This window comes from Astatotilapia calliptera, chromosome 9, assembly GCF_964374335.1.
Source record: "Astatotilapia calliptera chromosome 9, fAstCal68.1, whole genome shotgun sequence".
NCBI classification, from domain to species: domain Eukaryota; kingdom Metazoa; phylum Chordata; class Actinopteri; order Cichliformes; family Cichlidae; genus Astatotilapia; species Astatotilapia calliptera.
In genome coordinates, this window is record NC_137430.1 from 27,216,085 (window position 1) to 27,240,310 (window position 24,226).

General features: G+C 42.7%; 1 long non-coding RNA gene across 1 annotated transcript; it reads left to right on the forward strand.

Annotated features, from left to right (window-relative positions):
• The first annotated feature begins 16,944 nt into the window (after window positions 1–16,944).
• Window positions 16,945–17,984, forward strand: LOC145430977 (uncharacterized). The gene is made up of 2 exons (XR_013911339.1): window positions 16,945–17,216; window positions 17,297–17,984. It is a non-coding gene; the product is annotated as an uncharacterized LOC145430977 (long non-coding RNA).
• Window positions 17,985–24,226: the final 6,242 nt, after the last annotated feature.

The following is a 24,226-nucleotide window of genomic DNA, read 5'->3' on the forward strand; positions in this document are numbered from 1 at the left end:
GCACTGAGCAAGGGTGAGAAAGACTGAAACATTTTGATCTAGCTGCCACTTGAATTCCGTTTGTCTGCTTCTGCATTACAAATGAATATACTTTGGTGTATATCATCCATAATACTGAAATCTCAGATTTAAAAATCTTAAACTTGATTTTAAGGTATTGGGTTTTTATTTTCTTTTTGCTGACTTTTCATACTTAACTGTCGGCCTGTCAAAAAGCTGGCCAGAGGCTTTGTGGAGCAGGCTTTTAGACATAAAAGCCTACTCCAAAAGCTCACAGGGCCACTGAGGACCAAGCTGAGCTGCGTTCTCCATCTCAACCACTGCATGCACAGCCTCAAATGCATGTTGTTCAACCTGCTCCAGTGCAGAGAGCAGAAATACACCGTGGAGGTGAGCCAAGAATACCTGACTTCAGGGAAGGTGAGGATCCTGAAAGTTTCTTTGTACGATTTGAACGCATAGCTAAAATGTGGGGATGGCCACAAGTTGAATGGGCAGCTAGAGTGGTCAAATGTTGAAAAAGTTTATTGATGATACTGGCAAAGATTGGGATAAATGGTTGCCTTTTCTGTTGTTTGCATACAGAGAAGTACCACAGGCTTCAACTGGTTTCTCTCCTTTTGAGCTGCTCTATGGAAGGCAAGTTAGAGGCCCCCTGGACATGCTGAAGGTGAACTGGGTGGCTGGAGTGGCACCGGGGTCTACTGAAGTGGCTTTCGACGATAAACATTGTTTCCTACATATTGCAGATGAGATACAAACTGGAAACATACAGAAAAAAGGTTAGAGACCATATGCAGAAAGCACAGCAAAAGCAAAAGGTATGGTATGACAAGCATGCCTGTGAGAGAGAACTAAAGACTGGTCAAAAAGTTTTAGTACTTTTGCCTACTGGACCAAGTAAGTTGCTGGCTAAGTGGCAAGGACCTTATACTGTGGCCAGAAAAACTGGCCCAGTGACATATGAGGTCATCTGTCCAGACAAACACAAATCGAAGCAGCTGCTACATGTAAACTTGTTAAAAGAGTATCATGACAGAAATGCCCCAGAACCAGGTGTGAAGCAAATCCTGATGGTACAAGATGTTCAGCCTGAAGACAGTTGCGTTTTGGAGGTTGGAGAAGCTGAGATGAGTCCATTCAGAGACATGCCCAAATCTGAAGACCCTCCTGAACATCTGACTGAAGATCAGTGGCATCAGTTGAATGAGGTGAGGCAATCTTTTCCATCTTTGTCCTCAGACACACCGGGGGCGAACAGATGTCATAACACACAACATCATCTTGAAAGACACAAAACCTGTTCATCTTACAGGATACCAGAATGGATGGTGGGACCGTTGAGGAAGGAGGTTCAGATGATGCTGGAACTGGGAGTGATTGAGCCATCAAGGAGTGAGTGGTCAAACCCCATTGTACTTGTTCCAAAGAAAGACTCACCTCAACTACGATTTTGTTCAGACATGAGAAAGCTAAATAGTATTTCCTGTTTTGGTTCTTATCCAATGCCACGCATTGATGAGCTACTGGAACATTTAGGAAAGGCTAGATACATTACAAACTTAGATTTGTGTAAGGTTTACTGGCAAGTGCCTTTAGAGCCATCCTGTAAAAAATACACAGCCTTCCAAATTCCAGGAATGGGCTTATTTCAGTACACTGTGTTGCCCTTTGGTCTTCATGGGGCACCTGCAACTTTTCAAATGTTGATGGACATTATCTTTAATGGTTGTTCCAAGTTTGCAGCTGCCTACCTGGATGATGTGGTGATTTACAGTGAGTCTTGGGAGGAACACCTGCAGTATCTAAAGGTTGTGATGGCAAAGATCCAGAAGGCTGGTTTGACTGTGAGCAAGTGTGCCTGGGCACAAGAAGAAGTGAAGTATCTAGGATACATTGTTGGCCATGGGCTACTGGAACAAGAAGGCATCGGTGGGCAAGGGACGAAAACAGGGCGTTGTTGGAATGCTACTACGCAAGTAACCCCGGCGGAAGGGGCTACATGAATAGGATGAGGGACCTATGGATTCTTCGATACCCAACATCCACAATGACGGCGAAACAACTAGTAGCTCAGTGTTCCAACATTCGAAAGAAGGGACTGCTCTCACAGCTAGAGATTGACGAGGTACAACACAAATGCTACGGCAAGGACGAGTCAGGACGCCAGGTCAGGGGGGAGATATCATCACCCCCACCCGAGATTGGGTACATAGCCCCAAGTGCGATAGGAGAAGGATCGTTGAGTGCGAGAGGAACTGACCTGAAAAATAGGATCATGGCCAAGCTTGAAACCTGGATCCCCCGTAGCCGGTTACCAAGATTACGTGAAGTACCCTCAGAAGGTCTGCTAGATGATGTTAATGCAGCACTACGGGCAATACCTACAACCACGATTACCGACACTAACAAGCTGATCTACAATACGGCAGCAGTGATCAGTGAGATGCTTGGCTACAAGTTGAACAGCGACAAGGGGCAGTACCCTCCATGGAGGAGGAGGCTAGAGGGCAAGATCAAAGTAGCACGGAGGGAGGTTAGCCAACTAACGGAGTTGCAGAAAGGTGCGACAAATAAGGTGCCTAAGAAATACAGCAAGCTGTCCATACCTGAGGCCTTGGAAACTGCCAAGCAAAGACTTGGCCAGCCGCTTGAGGAGGTACACCAGAGAGATAGAAGGCAGGAGAATAAACCAGCTGTTCTCCACAGAACCAGCAAAGGTGTACTCTCAGTGGCAAGGGAACAATAAGAGAACAGCACCACCAAGGCTGGAGACGGAGCAATACTGGAAGAGCATATGGGAGAAGGATGCAACCCATAACGGCAATGCTCAGTGGCTAGAGGATCTGAGGGCAGACCACAGCGACCTCCCTGAACAGGGTCCAGTAACCATCACAGTGGCAGATATCCAAGAAAGGGTCTCCAGTATGAAGAGGTGGACAGCACCAGGGCCCGACATGGTTCACGCCTACTGGCTGAAGAAGCTGACTGCACTCCACGAGCGTCTGGCAGCACAAATGAACCAGCTGCTAGTTAACGAGAGACACCCGGAATGGCTAACTGAAGGCCGGACGGTCCTGATCCCCAAGGACCCCAAGAAGGGACCGGTCCCCTCCAACTACCGACCAATAACCTGCCTCAGTACTACATGGAAGCTCCTGTCAGGCATCATATCGGCTAAGATGAACAGGCACATGGGTCAATACATGAGCGGGACACAGAAAGGAATTGGCAAGAATACCAGAGGCGCAAAACACCAGCTACTGGTAGACAGAACAATCAGCCAAGACTGCAAGACCAGACTGACCAACCTGTGCACTGCCTGGATTGATTACAAGAAGGCCTATGTCTCAATGCCCCACAGCTGGATACTGGAATGCCTAGAATTGTACAAGATCAATGGGACCCTAAGAGCCTTCATCGGGAACTCAATGGGGATGTGGCGTACAACACTAGAGGCCAACTCCAAGCCCATAGCACAAGTCACCATCAAGTGCGGGATCTACAAAGGGGATGCTCTGTCCCCACTGCTGTTCTGCATAGGCCTGAACCCCCTCAGTGAGATCATTAACAAGACTGGCTACGGATACCGACTACGGCCACCTCCTGTACATGGATGACATCAAGCTGTATGCCAAGAGTGAACGAGACATCGATTCACTGATCCACACTACCAGGCTATACAGCAATGACATTGGAATGTCGTTCGGACTGGAGAAGTGTAGTCGGATGGTAACAAAGAGAGGGAAGGTAGTCAGAACTGAGGGGATTGAACTACCAGAAGGCAACATTGCAGACATAGAGGACAGTTACAAGTACTTGGGGATCCCGCAGGCGAATGGGAACCATGAAGAGGCCGCTAGAAAAGCTGCAACCACCAAGTACCTGCAGAGGGTCAGGCAAGTCCTGAGGAGTCAGCTGAATGGTAAGAACAAGATCCGGGCCATCAACACGTACGCCCTGCCCGTGATCAGGTACCCTGCTGGGGTAATAGGCTGGCCAAAGGAGGAGATAGAAGCCACTGACATAAAGACAAGAAAGCTCCTTACCATGCATGGAGGGTTTCACCCCAAGTCTAGCACCCTGCGGACGGTTTATCCTTCAGGATAAACCGCCCACATGGGCGTGCTGGGTGTTTTTATAAAAAACACCCAGCACGCCCCTGCGGACGGTTTATCCTTCAAGCTCGGGTCCTCTACCAGAGACCTGGGAGCTTGAGGGTCCTGCGCAGTATCTTAACTGTTCCCAGGACCGCGCTCTTCTGGACAGAGATCTCCGATGTTATTCCCGGGATCTGCTGGAGCCACTCGCCTAGCTTGGGAGTCACCGCACCTAGTGCTCCGATTACCACGGGGACCACCGTTACCTTCACCCTCCACATCCTCTTGAGCTCTTCTCTGAGCCCTTGGTATTTCTCCAGCTTCTCGTGTTCCTTCTTCCTGATATTGCTGTCATCCGGAACCGCTACATCGATCACTACGGCCGTGTTCTCATGTTTGTCTACCACCACTTTGTCCGGTTGGTTAGCCACCACCATTTTGTCCGTCTGTATCTGGAAGTCCCACAGGATCTTAGCTCGATCATTCTCCACCAGCCTTGGGGGCATCTCCCATTTTGACCTCGGGACTTCCAGGTTATACTCGGCACAGATGTTCCTGTATACTATGCCGGCCACTTGGTTATGGCGTTCCATGTATGCCTTGCCTGCTAGCATCTTGCACCCTGCTGTTATGTGCTGGATTGTCTCTGGGGCATCTTTACACAGCCTGCACCTGGGGTCTTGCCTGGTGTGATAGACCCCAGCCTCTATGGATCTTGTGCTCAGAGCTTGTTCTTGTGCTGCCATGATTAGTGCCTCTGTGCTGTCTTTCAGTCCAGCTTTGTCCAGCCACTGGTAGGATTTCTGGATATCAGCCACCTCCTCTATCTGCCGGTGGTACATACCGTGCAGGGGCCTGTCCTTCCATGATGGTTCCTCGTCTCCCTCCTCTTTCTTGGGTTTCTGCTGCCTGAGGTATTCACTGAGCACTCGGTCAGTTGGGGCCATCTTCCCAATGTATTCTTGGATGTTCGTTGTCTCATCCTGGACTGTGGTGCTGACACTCACCAGTCCCCGGCCCCCTTCCTTCCGCTTAGCGTACAGCCTCAGGGTGCTGGACTTGGGGTGAAACCCTCCATGCATGGTAGGAGATCTATCTATCTATATATCTATATATATATATATAGATATATATAGAGATAGATATATCTATATATATAGATATATATAGATAGAGATATATCTATATATATCTATATCTATATATATCTATATATATATATATATATATATATATATATATATATATATATATATATATATATATATATATATATATATATATATATATATCTATAGATCTATATCTAGATATCTAGATATATCTATATATCTATATCTATAGATCTATATCTAGATATCTAGATATATCTATATATCTATATCTATATATCTATATCTATCTATATCTATCTATATATATCTATATATATCTATAGATAGATAGATAGATATATATACACTGAACAAAAATATAAACGCAACACTTTTGTTTTTGCTCCCATTCCCCATGGGATGGACGTAGAGACCTAAAATTCATTCCAGATACACAATATAACCATCCCTCCCAAACAGTGGTCACAAATCAGTCCAAATGTGTGGTAGTGGGCACATCTGCCATATTGAGATAATCCATCCCACCTCACAGGTGTGCCACATCAGGATGCTGATCTGACATCATGAGTAGTGCACAGGTGTACCTCAGACTGCCCACAACAAAAGGCCACCCTGGAATGTGCAGTTTTGTCTCACAGCAAAATGCCACAGATGCCACAAGCAATGAGGGAGTGTGCAATTGGCATGCTGACAGCAGGAATGTCAACCAGATCTGTCGCCCGTGCATTGAATGTTCATTTCTCAACCATAAGCCGTCTCCACAGGCGTTTCAGAGAATATGGCAGCACATCCAACCGGCCTCACAACCGCAGACCTCGTGTAACCACACCAGCCCAGGACCTCCACATCCAGTAGGTTCACCTCCAAGATCGTCTGAGACCAGCCACCCAGACAGCTGCTGGAACAATTGGTTTGCACAACCAAACAATTTCTGCACAAACTGTCAGAAACCGTCTCAGGGACGCTCAACTGCATGCCCGTCGTCCTCATCGGGGTCTTGACCTGACTCCAGCTCGTCGCTGTAACAGACTTGTGTGGGCAAATGCTCACATTCGATGGCGTCTGGCACGTTGGAGAGGTGTGCGCTTCACGGATGAATCATGGTTCACATTGTTCAGGGCAGATGGCAGCTGAGAATGTCCCAGTTCTTGCATGGCTAGCATACTCACCGGACATGTCACCCATTGAGCATGTTCGGGATGTGCTTGACCGGCGTATACGACAGCGTGTACCAGTTCCCACGAATATCCAACAACCTCGCACAGCCATTGAAGTGGAGTGGACCAACATTCCACAGGCCACAATTGACAATCTGATAGACTCCATGCGACGATGTGTTGCACTGCATGAGGCAAATGGTGGTCACACCAGATACTGACCGGTTCTGGGTCCCCAGACCCCCAATAGCGCAAAAAACTGCACATTCCAGCGTGGCCTTTTGTTGTGGGCAGTCTGAGGTACACCTGTGCACTACTCATGATGTCAGATCAGCATCCTGATGTGGCACACCTGTGAGGTGGGATGGATTATCTCAATATGGCAGATGTGCCCACTACCACACATTTGGACTGATTTGTGACCACTGTTTGGGAGGGATGGTTATATTGTGTATCTGGAATGAATTTTAGGTCTCTACGTCCATCCCATGGGGAATGGGAGCAGTAACAAAGGTGTTGCGTTTATATTTTTGTTGAGTATAGATAGATAGATAGATAGATATGTAGAGAGAGAGAGAGATTTATTTATATAGATAGATATATTGAAGTAGAGAGTCTACAACCAAGTTAACGCTGAAAGTGCAAACATCACTAATGTCACATAACTTTGCCGACATTTGGCCAACAGTAATGTAATTCATCATTGAACAGTCGCACATATATAAGTGACATCATATTCACTACTTACTTTTGACAGTTCACTCTTCGGCCGCTCCCTTCTGCCGTATTTTGCAGCAAAATTATCCACACCCACCGCCGCGCTATGAATTGTGGGATATATGGGACCATGAAGCGTGCACCGGACCACGCTTGATATTTCGGGAAATCGACGGCGCATTTGGAGTACACATAATCGCACTCAAAATGCGTACTTCAAGCGTGCGGTCTCTTAGGACACAGCCAAAGTGTTCTGCAGGTTACCTCTGTGGCAGCCATATTGTTTTCCCAGTAAAGAGGAGGCCTGCCTCAATTGCAGCTCTTTTATAGGCCAGTTGAATTGAGAAGGTGTGGTCTTTAGAGTATTTAAAGTGGGCAGGAATTGGATTGGGGGCCATTTTGAGAAGTTGCTGTCTGTATGTGCATGATATTGGCAAGAGACAATAAAGCAATTACTTCAGTTAAGACAGAGTGAAGTCTGATGTTTCCCTCACCACACCTCTCTGTGTAACAGTCATATAAGAAAGAAACATTACATTTACAAACAGTTACATTTGCTAAGCTGTAAATCTGTTTTCTGTTATTCCCAGGGAGAGGCAGGTCATTAAGCTGATTACAGTTTGTAGTTTAAGAGAGCTGGACGTGTGCCAATTAAATACCAATTAGTGGAAACAGTCATTCTCCATTTCAGCAGAAGCCACTGATACAATCCTTTTATCTGTAACTCTATCTATACAATCAGCTGAAATGTCTTTGTAGGTGTACGTCATTACATTGACGCTACTGAGAAGCATTTATCTCCCTTGGAGCATGCCCTCGGCTCTGTGATTGAGCTTTACAACTGGGTTTTCATCCCTGTTAGGTTTCTGCCTTGTTGAACCTATCCCCAGCTTCTGCTGGATTTCCAACTGCAGCGCCTTCCCCTATCAGTGTCAGGCTGTCAGAGTAGAAGGGAGTCGGTGATGGCTCCTCTGCTACTCGGCCCAGCCATGCGTCTGTAATCAGTCTGGCTGTTGCAGCGCTGCCCTGCTGTAGGTGAGTGATCAGCTGTTCTGCACAAGTCTGCTGTTGATCAATTGCCCCATTAATCCGGCAGCAGAATGGATAATATGCAGCTAGCGGGGATACACACATCACAGACACAGGCACGTGTTCTCTCTTTGCACCCCTTGTAAAACAACCCCTTAGGTTATTTGAGCAAAAGAGACTTACATGGATGACATTCTCTCTACCTGTTTGCATAATGTGGGCACCTATTTTAGCGCTGCATATTACCTCGCTGGGAAAAAAAAAAAGAGCAAAGGTCTTACTCAAATGATACGCTGACTTATAATGCAGTAGTCAGGTTGATGAAACAATCATTCAGTCCATCTGGGAAATGATCACCTTGGAACCAAATTAATTTCCACAGGGGGTTTTGGAAAGGTGGTCAAAACATAGCCTGCAATTACCAACCGCCAATTCAGTTGTTGTGTTTGTGTAAACAACAGAGACATAAGAGATGAATATGATAGTACTTCAGGCTGCAAATAATTTTTTTCTCCCCATTCTTCTACTTTGAGCAGGTAGGTTGCCTGACTGGACTACAGCTCTAACACTGCACTTACACGTGGATTTAAAAGTGGCACGTATTTCTTACTTCCTAAGTCTTTCATGAATGGCTGTTTACGTCCTTTACTGTCATGGTCCTGGGTCGGTGACCCAGTGTTTTTGGTTATGTACTTTTGATAGTTTTGTATTTTCTAGGGCTTAGTGGTGTTCCCTCTGGTTGGTGTCTTCCCTGCTTGTGCATTCCCTTAGTGTAGTAGGTCTCTGTGTTTAGTCCACGTCTCTGAGTCTGTGTCATTACGTGTATGTGTTTCCTGTTTTACTTTGAAGGGCTCTGTCTTATGTCAGTGTGTTCTATTTACGTTTCCCCTGCCTCGTCAGTTCTCATGTATTCCAGGTGTGTTCTCCTCCTGTTTCACATCCCCCGATTCCTGGCATGTGTATTTATAGTGTGGGTTACCTCGTCCTCGTTCCTAGTTCGTCTGTGTTGTTTCCCCTCGGTCTCCCAGTGTCTCTCCGTATGTATTTCCCCGGCCCTCCCTGCATCTTCGTTTCTGGTTTGTTTTGTTAGTTTTACCCAGTTTAGGTTCTAGTTTTATGTTCCCAGTGCCATTGTTGTTTGCATTTCCTTTTGTTTAATAAATACTCACCTGCACCTGAGCTGCTGCATTTTGGGTCCTAATATATTCCACACGTCTGTCACACTGGACGTGACATTTACTGTAATTTGATATAACGAGTGCAGTGCTAACAATACTCTATTTAAGTTGCTCATTTACCTATAAATATAGCTACACTCAGTGTCCACTTATTTCTTTTAGTACAACTTTGCTGCTGCTTGCCAACACAAATATCTAATTAGCCTTTTGGCAGCAATTCAATGCATTTATGAATGTAGACATGGTGGAGATGACCCAAATATAGCATCAGAATGGGGATGAAGGGTGACTTAATTGACTTTGAACTTGACATTGTTGTTGGTGCCAGACTGGATGATCTATTTTAGCAGCTGCTGATCTATTGAAACATCACTTCACAACCACGTCTGGGATTTACAGAAAATGGTCCGAAAGTGAGAAAATACCACCTAAAATGGACAATAGAAAATTGGACGATAGCTTCTTGATCTAATAAGTCCGCTAATTCCCACTAATCATTCAATGGTACGGTCAAAATTCGGCATTAACAAAATAAAAGCATTTATCCATCCTGCCTTGTGTGGTAGTAAGGATAATGAAGTGTGCCAAGAAAATGTCTCCCACACCATTACACCACCACCAACCTCAACCCATTAACCATGTTAATCCCTTCATGACCACAGCACCTTGTTGAATGTACACCACAAAGAATTAGAGTGGTTGCAAAAGTAGGTCCAACACCTGATAAAGGTATAAAGTGGCCAGCGTTTATAGTTTAAACATTTAGAAGTAGGTCAGACTGAAATACATTATTTTGCAATGTTGGGCAACAGCGGATTATTATTATGTCTGGCTGATGGCAGTATGAAAAGTTCACAAAACCAGTCATCCTGTGTCTTTTCTTTTGTCTCTTTTTAAGTCTGGCGAGAAAAACATAATCAAGAATGCAGGATAGTTGTGTGAGAAACGTAATTCATAAGGGGACAGGGCCTCTTAAATTAGACAAATAAAGAAAGAATCATAAATTGGCATCTATAGCTACAGCATTTATCTGATAAATTAATTCTCTCCAGCACCTTTCAACATCGATCCAAAACAATATAATTATGTAATATTAGTTTATCCTCATGACTCGTTTTAAAAAGATTTTTCCTTTGTGCAGACTTGTCTCTTCAAAACAAAATAAAGAAATCCTGCCTGACAGTAAAAGCTGCTCCATCAATACAAGTTATAAACTGGCTCACATTTGCTTTTAGAAAGGCTGCTCAACTTTAGGAAGTGATAATGGCAACATGAATGTACTGCAGTTGGGTGAAGTGAGCTATAGATGGTGGGCAGGGGATATTTATTCAATTTGATTCAATTCTGTTGACATGCGACTAATGTGCAATATTTCTATTTTATTTTATGACATCGTCTCAATATGACAGCTGATAGCCATCAAACCACAATTTATACCGCCCTCCTCTGTTAGTCAAATATAAATTCTCAGATTATACATTTTTAGTTCCAGATTTTAATCTGTACCCATCCCAATAAATATGCAGGGCTCATAATGATATATTTAAATTCACTGTTGGGAAGAGAAAAGTTCTAAAAGAAATTTTCAGCACAGCAGCAACGTAAAGATGAAAGACGATACTTGAGTCAAGAGTCAAGTGGCTGTGCCGACTCTTTGCCTTAATCACAGTACTCACTGGGTTTCCCAGGGTTTTGGTGCCTCAGTGCTCTAAAATTAAGGACTGTAACTCAACACTTACTTTCCCCGCAATGCAACTGTTTATACAGCAATCTGCTTTTATTTGATTTCTGCTAATCATCCACTGTCTTGTTCAGGACAACAAATATCATATAGTACAAGCTACATAGTAAATAGGTATATCTACCATTTTGAAATGAATGTGCATTCATATTTTTTGCTAACAGAAATTGAATTTAAAAGTTTTCCTGGCTGTATTTTGATGAGAAGCGAACAGGGGGTCTTACAGAGTAATCAAATAGGTTTATCTGACTGTCTGAACAATAGGGTAAGCCAAAGAAATATATGAGGAGTCTTTGATTATTAGAACCCATTATGAAGTCATTTTAAAGGGATGAGGTGTACAGGGATATTCAACGCCTTGGGGGTGGAGAAGGAATAAAGAGCAGCCCCTGATGGATGTGATGTAGAGCAACACAACTGATGAGATCAGTGAGAGCAGAGTTTTTGATGAAAACTGGAGTTGAACAGGGTGGCAGTCTGGCATCAATCTGAAACTGAAATGGCAGCTGACAACAGCAGAGAAAGGAACAGTTTTAAAATCTGACAGCAGCAAAATCATAGGCTCGCACTGTGGCTCCAAAGCACTCTTGTCAAATGACCTTTTTTTGTAAGCTTTATGTAGGTGATACATATGAGTGTGCATTACTATAAACTCACACTCAAAAACCATGCAAATTTACTCAGCTTTGTGATATGTGTTAGGGATTAATTTTGGAATGGTTTAGCGTGAAATGCTGAAAATCCCCCCCAGAGCTAATTTGTACCACTGAACAGGAAAAAGTAAGAGTTTCTTTACAAATTGAACAGTCAGACCTGCTGACATTGAACTCGCTGTTGCCTCCTTTGAATTAAGGAAATGCTGAAACAGAAGCGCGGTTCGAATATGTGGCAAAGTCAGTTTTGCCTGCGTCTGCACAGCTTTTTATGTATTACTTGTAAAGCAACAGGTCATAAGACAGTGTAGAATGTGATGTTCTTGAGAGCATAACAATGAGTCCTTACGAGTGTGCACCTGACATCAAATACAGTTCCTAAGCATCATGATTCTCTATTTGATATATATTTTAATATATAACTACATACACTGGTCAGTCATTACGAACACATTTCTACTGATACTTTCAGAACTGCATTGATTTTTTTGTGCCATAAATTCAAAAAGGTGCTCAGAGATTTTACTCCATGTTGACATGAAGCAGCACACAGTTCCTGTAGATTTATCAGTTGCACATCTACAATGAGAGTGACCTGTTAAACCACATCCCAAAGGTGCTCTATTAAATTGAGATATGGTGACTGTGGAGGCCATTTGAGTAAAAAAAATAAAGTAAGTAAAAAAAATCCATTTGAGATGTTTTAAGCTTTGTGACATGGTACCAGAAAGATGGGTATGCTGTGGTCATAAAGAGATAGACGTGGTCAGCAGAAATATTCAGGTAGGCTGAGGTGTTTTAATAACGCTCTGTTAGTATTAGGGGGCCCAAAGTGTGCCAAGAAAATTTTCCCTACATCACTACACTATGACCACCAAGCCGGATTATTGATACATTGCAGGTCGGACCTATGCTATTATGTTGTTGATGCCAAATTCTGACCCTATCATTCGAATTTCACCATTTTACAGACATCATCCAAATTCTAGCCTTAGTTATCCATTCTTTGCTGACCAGAGTGACACCAGGTGTCAAGTGGTCACTTGAATTACTCTTGCCTTCTTATCAACTTGAAGTAATCTGGAAATTCTCCTTTGATATTTTATTTATTTATTTTTTTTAACTATTTTCTATAAACATAGAGATGGTCATGCCAGAAAGTCCCAGCAGATCAGCAGTTTCTAAAATACTCAGACCAACCACAAACAACTCTATCAAGTCACTTAAACTATCTTACTTCCCCACTGTGATTCTCAGTTGGAACTTCAGCAGATTGCCTTGACCATGTCTAATGTGATTATCTGCCATGTCATTGGCTGATATATATTTGCAAATACAAGCAAGCGAACAGGTGTGCTTGTTTATAATCATTCTTTACATGATCTGGGGACAGACCAGTTACGTGTGTAAATACTGTATGCAACTGCAGAGAAAATAATCAAGCATTAGAGTAGACTCCTTATCATTACTGGAACCACTCTGTCTTGTTTGTGAATCTTCTAGATGAGGTTCTGCCATTTTCCTCCCATGAATTCAACAGGACTTTGTGCTCATGATCTGGCAAGGTAAAGACCATTTACTGGCTGATCCAGCTGAATTGGACATTTACATTCTCACACACAGCTCTGCCAGCGGGCAGCGCTGAATGTTTGACAGCAGTAGTGCATGTGTAAAATTGGTCTATACTACTATCATTGTGTACTATCAGGCAACTAATAAGGCAAATATAGAAATAAATAAATAATCCAGCTCCTGGGAAAAGACATGAAAAAACATTCAAAGATCATGTCATGACCCTTCCAGAAGGCTCAACCACATGAATGGAGAGCACTCAAGAACCCAGCTTACATAACGCATATGGTTTATCAGTAACATTTTTAATAACTTAACACTATTACGCATTAATAAGGTATTAATTAATACTTAATTCATCCTTTATAAAGCATTATTTTAGTATGTCATTTATAAATATGGTTGTAAATGTGTAGTCTTGCTTAATAAGCTACTATATAACATGTTTAATGGCAGCATTTTATCCTTTATACATGATGGGTTTTAACATAAATTATTACTTTAAGTACAACCCAGTTATTATGAGCTGTTAATGGTTCATGGTTGGTGGTTGGTTCATGGAATCAGAATGCAGCTTTGATAACACATATGGTTTATTTATTTATGACATCCTAGTCTTGTCATTTTGACGACTTGAACTCAGCATTCACACCTTCAGCTTAGTTTGTAATGGCTACCCAGATGACTTTTACAACAAATAATTCACAATCTCTTTTCTATTCTCGTTAGGAAACCAACAAGAAGTTAATAGCGTGTTTTTATAGCTGTTATTTTGATATGTCATTGCAAGCTAAACGCAGGTATAATTACTCACATTAATAAAGCCCTCCATTTATATGAGCCAGGGAAGTGGTATAGTCACAATGATTCACTGGAATGATAATGACAGAATGAAATGAATGGGCCCATAATCAATTAGATCAATTACACATGTGTTTAGCCTGCTATGTGTCAAAATAGCTGTTGTAAACAAGGCCAGTTAATGGCAGGAATTTTACCGTCTTTAATCAGCAGCCAGAACTAGATTTGCTCTGAATCCCCTGTTGTTCAGACCTAATTCTAGATTAATAGTTGTTAATAAATAAGATCCTTGTTCAGTCCATGTGACGTTTGTTTACAAGTGCTGCTTCTCCTGCGATTGGGATATGCAAACCTTAATGAACTAAATACAAAGATGCAAATGTTGTGCTCACACAATATTAATGAACTCACAAATTTGCACTTCAGTGGGGAAATATTTTTACACATCACAAACTCTCACCTGGTAATTGTTTTTGCTTCCAACTTACAATCCCACTACTGTTTGAGCTGGTACTCTTCCATTCCCAGGGAGTTGACATGCATAAATCCACACGAGGACCTGACAAGACATGTCTCAATCATTAATTAGGAAGATAAGGCTGAGCAACGCACTCTCTCATTAGCTGTGGAGTGACTGGGTGTGTTGTGTATTCTGCTCGATGCAGCTCTCTCCCTGGTAAGTACCAAGGTCACTGTCTGTGCTAGTTCTGTTCTGTTAGCAACATTTTGTGTACTGATTGTATTCCATTAGGCATGCGACCACCTTGTTCTACAAAATTAGGCAATCATTACAGAACATAATGTTTAAAATGTGGTGCGCATTCAGGTTACTGGGGTTGCCATGCACAGTAAATTCACTTTCTCTTGTCATTTTAGCTTTGTTACTCTTCTCAGTATTGACAAGACACTTAGACTACACTGCAGTGATATTACAAAATGCAAACTAAATTGCTTTTTGTACACCTGCATTTATACATCCATTCAGCCTACTCAGAACGCTGAATGTCCCTGACACATACAAATGAATCTGGAGGAACGATGAGTGGAGAAGGAGCAGGACTCTCTGCTGCAAGCTCTCCATCATCCTGTCTCCCAATCACCCTCGATGATTGAGGCCAATAAGTGGCATCAGACCCTACCTCTTTGCTCTTCCCTCCCATCTATTTGTGACCAACTGTAAAAAGCATTAGCTTTCCTCCAGAAATGCAATTCTCCCCACGGAATCCTCCCACAATACACCCGCGCCTAATTGAGGTTTTTTAAATCCTCCTTACCTATGGCTCAATCATGCCGAGATTGTATCATCCATAAACATTTTGGCTTTTATCTGTGTGTGTTTGTGTGCATGTGTGTATGTGTCAGTCTTTGCAGGAATGTGCCCCTTTTACCAAGAGGAGGTATATATATATACATACATATATATTTATTTATTTATTTTTACATTAGAGATGACATGAGATGTAAAAAAGAAAAACCTGGGCAAACTAAGGCTGAACTTTAAGGTTTTTTAGTTAATTGAATTTCATGGCATTTTCATACAAATGAATGTCCTTTTTTTTTTTATGCTTATCCCATAATTCATATCCAAGAAGTCAACATAACACAATCCTGTACAGCCTCAAAGTTAACAGCATGCATGCTTCAGAAGGTCAGGAAATTATGTCTGTTTCTCTTCCTGCATGAGCCAGCCAGATATTAATCTATCATTGTTTGTTTGTAGTAGTACTTAACAAGATAAGTAAACATTCATCTTCTGCAGTGGATGTACCATGTGCAAGTCTAGATTCATATGAATATATGAAATCCTGTAAATATTTCTCTATATACATTTTCCTTACACAGATAGAAAAGCATGAAAATATATGGCTTACAGTTGATACCATTAGATTCACTAGCTATTTGTTATTTTTGTTTACTACTTATTTATATTTTGGTGCAAACGCAAGAGTTGAAAGTTAATATATAAAGTCTGTTTATGGTTCACACAGTTGTGGCAAAAATCTAAATTGTTGCTGTGTAGGATTAATTACAGTTCTCATTGTCATGGTCCCTGAGTTTGGTTATGTTTTCTCAAAGAGGTTGTTTTGTATTTCTGTACTTCAGTCCAGGGCCCTGTTTCAGGAAGCCGGTTAAGTGGAAAAACTGAGTAAGTATACCCTGAGTTAACGAAAACTCTGGGTTTTCGGTTTCACAAAGCGAGTTCAGATGAAGCCTCAGTGAGTCACTATGACGACACACTCCGTGAAGCTAACCTGCCCCCTAGCAGGTTTACTACAACTAACCCTGACTGTCTCCGCCCCTTTGTCGGAAACCTGACAGTAGAAAGTGTCGGACATGGCGTGCCACTTCCTTGAAGAGCCAGTAGATCGTGAAGCCCAAATTCTCCGCAGAGCTCTCCGCCGGGAGAGAGTGATCAGAGCGCGTTTGGACATTTTATCATTTCCTGATGATTTTCTGTGTGAACGTTACCGTTTCTCAGCACAATCTATAAGTTATTTGGATAACATCCTCAGGCCATATATTACGCATGTGACACATCGCGGACATTCTCTCAGTTCTGTACATATTATTTGTATTGCACTTCGGTTTTTTGCAAACGGGAGCTTTCTGTATAATATTGGTGACGCTGAGCACGTTTCCAAGGCTACCGTCTGTCGGGCAGTCAGGAATGTTACAGTTGCACTGAAACGTCTCCTGTACCCGTTTGTGGTGTTCCCCGGTCATAGACCCACAAGATTTATCAAAGAGGGATGCCACAAAATTGCAGGTATCAGGATGACCAAAACTTAATTTATGATGTGGTGATACTTGGACTACTACTTAAATTTTACATTTATTTTCACGGTTCCCAGGCGTGATTGGCTGTATAGATGGCACTCACATTCCAATCATTGTTCCTTCACTAAATGAAGGAGACTATGTGAACAGGAAGTCTTTCCACAGCATCAATGTACAGGTACATAGTTCCCTGTAGCATTTCAAACTAACAAATTATTTCATTATAGTAATGGATGCTAATTTGTGTTCTCTGCACTGTGAAGATCATATGTGATGCTGCCAACATTATCACAAATGTGGAAGCCAAGTGGCCAGGCTCTGTCCATGACTCACAAATATTCCGTGAATGTACACTGAGCACAAAATTTGGACATGGTGAGTTGAGAATACTTTAAAATATATAAAGACCAATTGCTTCAGGGACATTTGAACTGAAGTGTATCCTTCTGTCTTAGGAGAGTTCACTGGCTACTTGCTTGGTGATAGGGGGTATCCATGTTTACCCTATTTGCTTACCCCTTACCCTGACCCTGAACCGGGCCCACAGCAGCGATATAATCTGGCTAATTGCAGGACAAGAGCCAGAATTGAAATGACTATCGGAATGCTTAAGGCCCGGTTCCAGTGCCTGCAAAGACTCAGGGTCACCCCAGAAAGGGCATGTGACATTATTGTGGCATGTGTGATTCTTCACAACATTGCCACAATTAGAGGAGAACACTGTCCTTCTGAACCAAACATCAGCAGTGATCCAAACCATGAACATCCTGACCCTCGCACGGACATACAAGATGGAAGAGCAGTCAGAGACACCATATGTCACAATCATTTCTTTTGACCCATCACCTCAACATGTTGAAAGAAGAATAAACAGATTTTTTGTTCAACTGGCTTTATTGGTCGCCTGTGTTTCCTGTACACAAAGTATTAAAAGATGTAAACCTCATAAAGTGTCTCTGTTGCTTCCTCCTCTGTAACAGCTGTCAATGTTTCTTCATTATTTTCCTGTAGTAAAGAAGTTAACAACATTGCTGTTCTACTGTAAACTCATATAATCTGTGGAGTATTACTCACAACTGCATGTTGGTCTGGCTCAACAGGAGGCTGCACCAGATGCAGTACACCATCACCATCAACTGATAGAATATGAGGTTTATACAGGTCACTTATAACTTACAAGGGACCAAATGGCAATTAACAAACATACCAATCACCTTACACTTCATTGTCATTATGCTCTCAAAGACAACCAAGACTGAGGGAAGGCAAAATCAGTAGGAAAATAACTTCACTACAAAATAATCCATTATGGTAAAGAGTTTATCAAATGAATGAGTAGCACTGCAAAGGTGACTGTGAAGAAAGGATGTATGCACATCATGTATTATTTTGAATTTACTCCCTATGTAGGCACTTGTGTCTTGCGGGGTTATTGACTCAGAGGATGTCCCCGCAGAGATGCCTTCGGCCACAGGGCGCCCACTGTTTTGGCTGAGGGCCAACTGCTCAGCCTCTGTGAGTGGTGGAGGACCCCCACCTGTTTTTCGGGCCTCCGCTTTTTTTCTGTTGGCTATAACGGGGTCACATTTGAGCATACAGAGTAAGCAAATATGTACTTGTAATGTGCTCAGATAATTTCAATAATTTCAATAATTACAGAAAGAAAATTAATGTAGCCTCTAACTGCAATTGATTTACATCGGACAAACAGACCAAGCACTATGGCTCATAATACAATTACACCTCACCTGTTTGGACTATATTTTTATATTTCATTTTTACTTGCTGCCAGGAACGTTTGGGGCCTGTTGGGTTGCACCTGCGCTCACATCACATCACAAAATAAAATGTATAAAATAACAAATAAAATAACATATGATAAAATAGCATATGATAAAATAACGTGTTAAATGGGTGGAAATCCCTAGATCAATGTTTATATTAACACTCACGCATTGACTCTGTCGGCTATGTTTTGCCATGCATGCTCCCTTTGTTTTGCAGCTGAGGCTGTGTTACTTTTTTTCTGAGAAATTTGCATGTTATCGGCATATGCTGCCATCAGAATTTCGGCCTCAAGCGCTGTGAAATACATTGACCGCGCCTTCTTTCCCTCCGTCTCCATGGTGACTCGCTTAATCTGTGCTCCGCTTATCAGGGCTTTATGTATCCTCGTCCGCGCGCTTCACTTGGGGTTAAAGCAACTCCGCGTTGATTGAACTAATTGTTATCAGCCTTTCTGAAACCGAATATTCCGAGTTGGACAGTTCAGGGTTACTCAACCCTGAGTATCGTTTTTCACTCTGAGTTTTCTAAACCGGCTTCCTGAAATAGGGCCCAGAGGAAGAAGTGATGTGGAAGTTTTGAAATTTCATTTGCTGTCATTTATTTTTGTTTGTCATATTTCCTTTTTTTTCATAATATAAGCAATTAAAAACACTACAGCAGATGTGGTCACAAGCAGAAGACAAAGAGTCGTTATTATTACTGTAGATATTAAACTGCAGTAATAACTACTTATTGTACTGCAAGAATTGTCTTGATCAAAATTACATACACATTAAACACAAAATTTGCTCCAACATGCATACATTTGCTCTTTTGAAGTAGGTGACACACTTATGCACAGGAAATAGTGAAGCTAAAAGTATTATTCACCACACAGAAGTGTCAGAGCCATATTTTAGCTGTCTGCCTCTTCTCAGCCTGCAGGGAGTCATCAGGTCCTAATGGCAGAAAGGTGTGAGCTTGTAGACATTAACAGCTTCACCTGTGACCCTTGAGTTCCTTCAGCAGCTTGTCGGTTGTGAACAACATTTTTATTTCTCACTGTCCATTAGCCAAAGTGGCTGTAAAATACATGGATATACTTGTTGTTCTACTGACTTATAGCCTGATGCCAACTTTGCATGTTATTTCAGGTGAATGGAGTGGAAATGAATTTGATTTTTTTCTTGTTCATTTTTTTATTTGTTTGTTTTTAGAGCACAAAAATCCATGGCTGCTAAAACAAAAACAAAAAAAAGTAAAATAGTTACTATGACTTACAAAAGTGGAGTAGTCTATTTTAATACTACGACTACTACTGCCCATCACCCCTCCCAGGGTATGGGCCGCAAAAGGTAGATCTCTAGAGATTTCAGTATTCTATTAGTTAGTCATAAAATAAAGCAAACCCACTGTGTAATAGCTGTCAATGATGGATTTGATCAAACAGCCTGGAGGCTACAATAATACAGAGAAAGCGACCTCATTTGAGCATGTACTTGACAACAGTGGGAAGGAAAATCTCTCTTTTAACAGGAAAAAGCCTCCAGCAGAGCTAGGGCCAGGGAAAGGCAGACATCTGCTGTGACCAGTTGGGGGTGATAAGAGGACCACAGGGGAAAAAAAGAGTCTGAGATTATCCATCCATCCATCCATCTTCATCTGCTTTGTCTGGGGCTGGGTCGCGGGGGCAGCAGCCTAAGCAAAGAGGCCCAGACCTCCCTCTCCCCAGCCACCTCCTCCAGCTTATCCGGGGGAATACCAAGGCGTTCCCAGGCCAGCCGAGAGATATAATCTCTCCAGCGTGTCCTGGGTCTGCCCCGGGGCCTCCTCCCGGTGGGACATGCCTGGAATACCTCACCCAGGAGGCGCCCAGGGGGCATCCTTGTCAGATGCCCGAACCACCTCAGCTGGCTCCTTTCGATGTGGAGCAGCAGCTGCTCTACTCTGAGCCCCTCCCGGATGGCCGAACTTCTCACCCTATCTCTAAGGGAGAGGCCAGCCACCCTTCGGAGGAAGCTAATTTCTGCCGCTTGTATCCGCGATCTCGTTCTTTCGGTCACTACCCACAGCTCGTGGCCATAGGTGAGGGTAGGGACGTAGATCGACCGGTAAATTGAGAGCTTCGCTTTTACACTCAGCTCCCTCTTCACCACGACGGACCGGTGCAGCGTCCGCATTACTGCAGCTGCAGCCCCAATCCGTCTGTCGATCTCCGGCTCCCTTCTCCCATCACTCGCGAACAAGACCCCGAGATACTTGAACTCCTCCACTTGGGGCAGGAACTCCTCCCCGACCCGGAGTGGGCACTCCACCCTTTTCCGGCTGAGAACCATGGCCTCAGATTTGGAGGTGCTGATCCTCATTCCTGCTGCTTCACACTCGGCTGCGAATCGTTCCAGTGCGAGCTGGAGGCCCTCACCCGATGAAGCCAACAGAACCACATCATCTGCAAAAATCAGAGATGAGATTCTGAGGCCACCAAAGCGAAAGCCCTCCGCCACTTGGCTGCGCCTAGAAATCCTGCCCATAAAAATTATGAACAGAACCGGAGACAAAGGGCAGCCCTGGCAGAGCCCATCACCCACCAGGAACGAGTCCGACTTATTGCTGGCAATGCGAACCAAGCTCTTGCAACGGTTGTATAGGGATCGAATGGCCCGTAGCAATGGGATTAATAATATAGTTAAATACAGAGTGGTATGTAAGCACATATTCAGGGAAAAAGTGATTAAAGAAAAAACAGAAGCCCTTCAAGAGCCTAGGCCTATTGCAGCAATAAACTAAGGATGTAAAAGTAAACCAAATTATGCCCATATTATTATATTCCACACCATCCTATTCAGTTCAGTGCCAACTAGTAGTGCCATTGCATGCTTGGAGAATCAATGCAGTAAGGAAAAATGTGTGTAGCATTTAATTTGGTATGCACCCTTACTGCACATCTCAATTTTTATTATTCTTCACCGTTCCTTAACTGTTCCTGTGCATCAATATTTTTAAAACAATAACAGGTGACATTTTTGGGAGAACACCCCAAATAGCAATATGTTTGCTGCATCCAAACTGGCTTGGTAGAGAACTCTATGCCTGTCAATCTGAAGTTATGTTGGAGCTGCACATGTATTTTATTTGAGCATTCTTAAAAAAATAAAATTCAAACGCAATATGTATAGATCATAGAATTAAACATGGTCGCTTGGGGCTTTGACTTGTATGTACTTGGGACTGTCAACTCAGTTGAACTGTTGCACCTGAACAAATGGGTCCTCGGGCACAGCTGCCACTTCAGCGAGCTGTGAGAGGCTTTCACCGTGTGCTGCATTTTGTATCTAAATGATTTTATGCTCAGTAATCTCACATTTAAACCACTATTCTGGTTAATTTCTACATCTCAAATTACATTTATACTTTAAATGGTTTATTTGTATTGTTTTAGAGGCCAGTTGCAACTGTATGATGATATAGGGTGGCATGTTTTTCATTCCTTAAAGTGAATTATATAGATGACATTGCTCTCGAAGGGGTTCCTGAGTGATTGGCCACTTCAGTGCACAAGCAATGCTAGTTTATTTTTAACTTTAACCTCTATGGCACATTGCCTGTTGCAGAAACTGACATGTAGAGTAAAGCCACTGATGCTAAGGGCCAAAGAATCAGACATCAAAAGTTATGTGCAAAGAAGCATAGGCAATGAAAGGGGTCCTAAGTTGAAAACATCCTAACCAATCACGGGCCTGTACTATTTAACACTGGGAATCCATTTAGGTGGTCATATAAAGCCGCCTATCAAGCCACTGAGTTAACCAAGAAAGAACTGGAACCAATCCAAGTCAATCAAACCAGTCATAAATAAGCATAAGTATACTGCCAGCAGAACAGTTTACAAAGGAAGATGTCATGGTCCTGGGTCGTGCGACCCAGTGTTTTGAGTTTTAGTCTATTTTGATGTTTATTGTTTGTTTAGGTTCATTAAGTTATTCTAGCTCATTTGTTATTATATTACCCTTGTGTTAAGTCTCCCTTGACCTTCATGTGTTTATGTCTGTGTGTCTTATGTTGTCAAGTTCATGTTGTCGTTTCTGTCATCGTCCCCTGTACTCGGTCTCCCTGGTTCGTGCGCCTACCCATTATGTGTCATGTTTGTGTGGATCTTGTTGTCTAGTTCGTTTCATGTCTGTCTCTGTGTTTCCTGTTTTATTTTGTAAAAGTCTGTTCTTTGTTCACTGCATTTAGATTACTTTCCTTTGCATCATTATGTACAGGGAGTGCAGAATTATTAGGCAAGTTGTATTTTTGAGGAATAATTTTATTATTGAACAACAACCATGTTCTCAATGAACCCAAAAAACTCATTAATATCAAAGCTGAATGTTTTTGGAAGTCGTTTTAGCTATTTTAGGGGGATATCTGTGTGTGCAGGTGACTATTACTGTGCATAATTATTAGGCAACTTAACAAAAAACAAATATATACCCATTTCAATTATTTATTTTTACCAGTGAAACCAATATAACATCTCCACATTCACAAATATACATTTCTGACATTCAAAAACAAAACAAAAACAAATCAGCGACCAATATAGCCACCTTTCTTTGCAAGGACACTCAAAAGCCTGCCATCCATGGATTCTGTCAGTGTTTTGATCTGTTCACCATCAACATTGCGTGCAGCAGCAACCACAGCCTCCCAGACACTGTTCTGAGAGGTGTACTGTTTTCCCTCCTTGTAAATCTCACATTTGATGATGGACCACAGGTTCTCAATGGGGTTCAGATCAGGTGAACAAGGTGGCCATGTCATTAGTTTTTCTTCTTTTATACCCTTTCTTGCCAGCCACGCTGTGGAGTACTTGGACGCGTGTGATGGAGCATTGTCCTGCATGGAAATCATGTTTTTCTTGAAGGATGCAGACTTCTTCCTGTACCACTGCTTGAAGAAGGTGTCTTCCAGAAACTGGCAGTAGGACTGGGAGTTGAGCTTGACTCCATCCTCAACCCGAAAAGGCCCCACAAGCTCATCTTTGATGATACCAGCCCAAACCAGTACTCCACCTCCACCTTGCTGGCGTCTGAGTCGGACTGGAGCTCTCTGCCCTTTACCAATCCAGCCACGGGCCCATCCATCTGGCCCATCAAGACTCACTCTCATTTCATCAGTCCATAAAACCTTAGGAAAATCAGTCTTGAGATATTTCTTGGCCCAGTCTTGACATTTCAGCTTGTGTGTCTTGTTCAGTGGTGGTCGTCTTTCAGCCTTTCTTACCTTGGCCATGTCTCTGAGTATTGCACACCTTGTGCTTTTGGGCACTCCAGTGATGTTGCAGCTCTGAAATATGGCCAAACTGGCAGCAAGTGGCATCTTGGCAGCTGTACGCTTGACTTTTCTCAGTTCATGGGCAGTTATTTTGCGCCCTGGTTTTTCCACACGCTTCTTGCGACCCTGTTGACTATTTTGAATGAAACGCTTGATTGTTCGATGATCACGCTTCAGAAGCTTTGCAATTTTGAGACTGCTGCATCCCTCTGCAAGATATCTCACTATTTTTGACTTTTCTGAGCCTGTCAACTCCTTCTTTTGACCCATTTTGCCAAAGGAAAGGACGTTGCCTAATA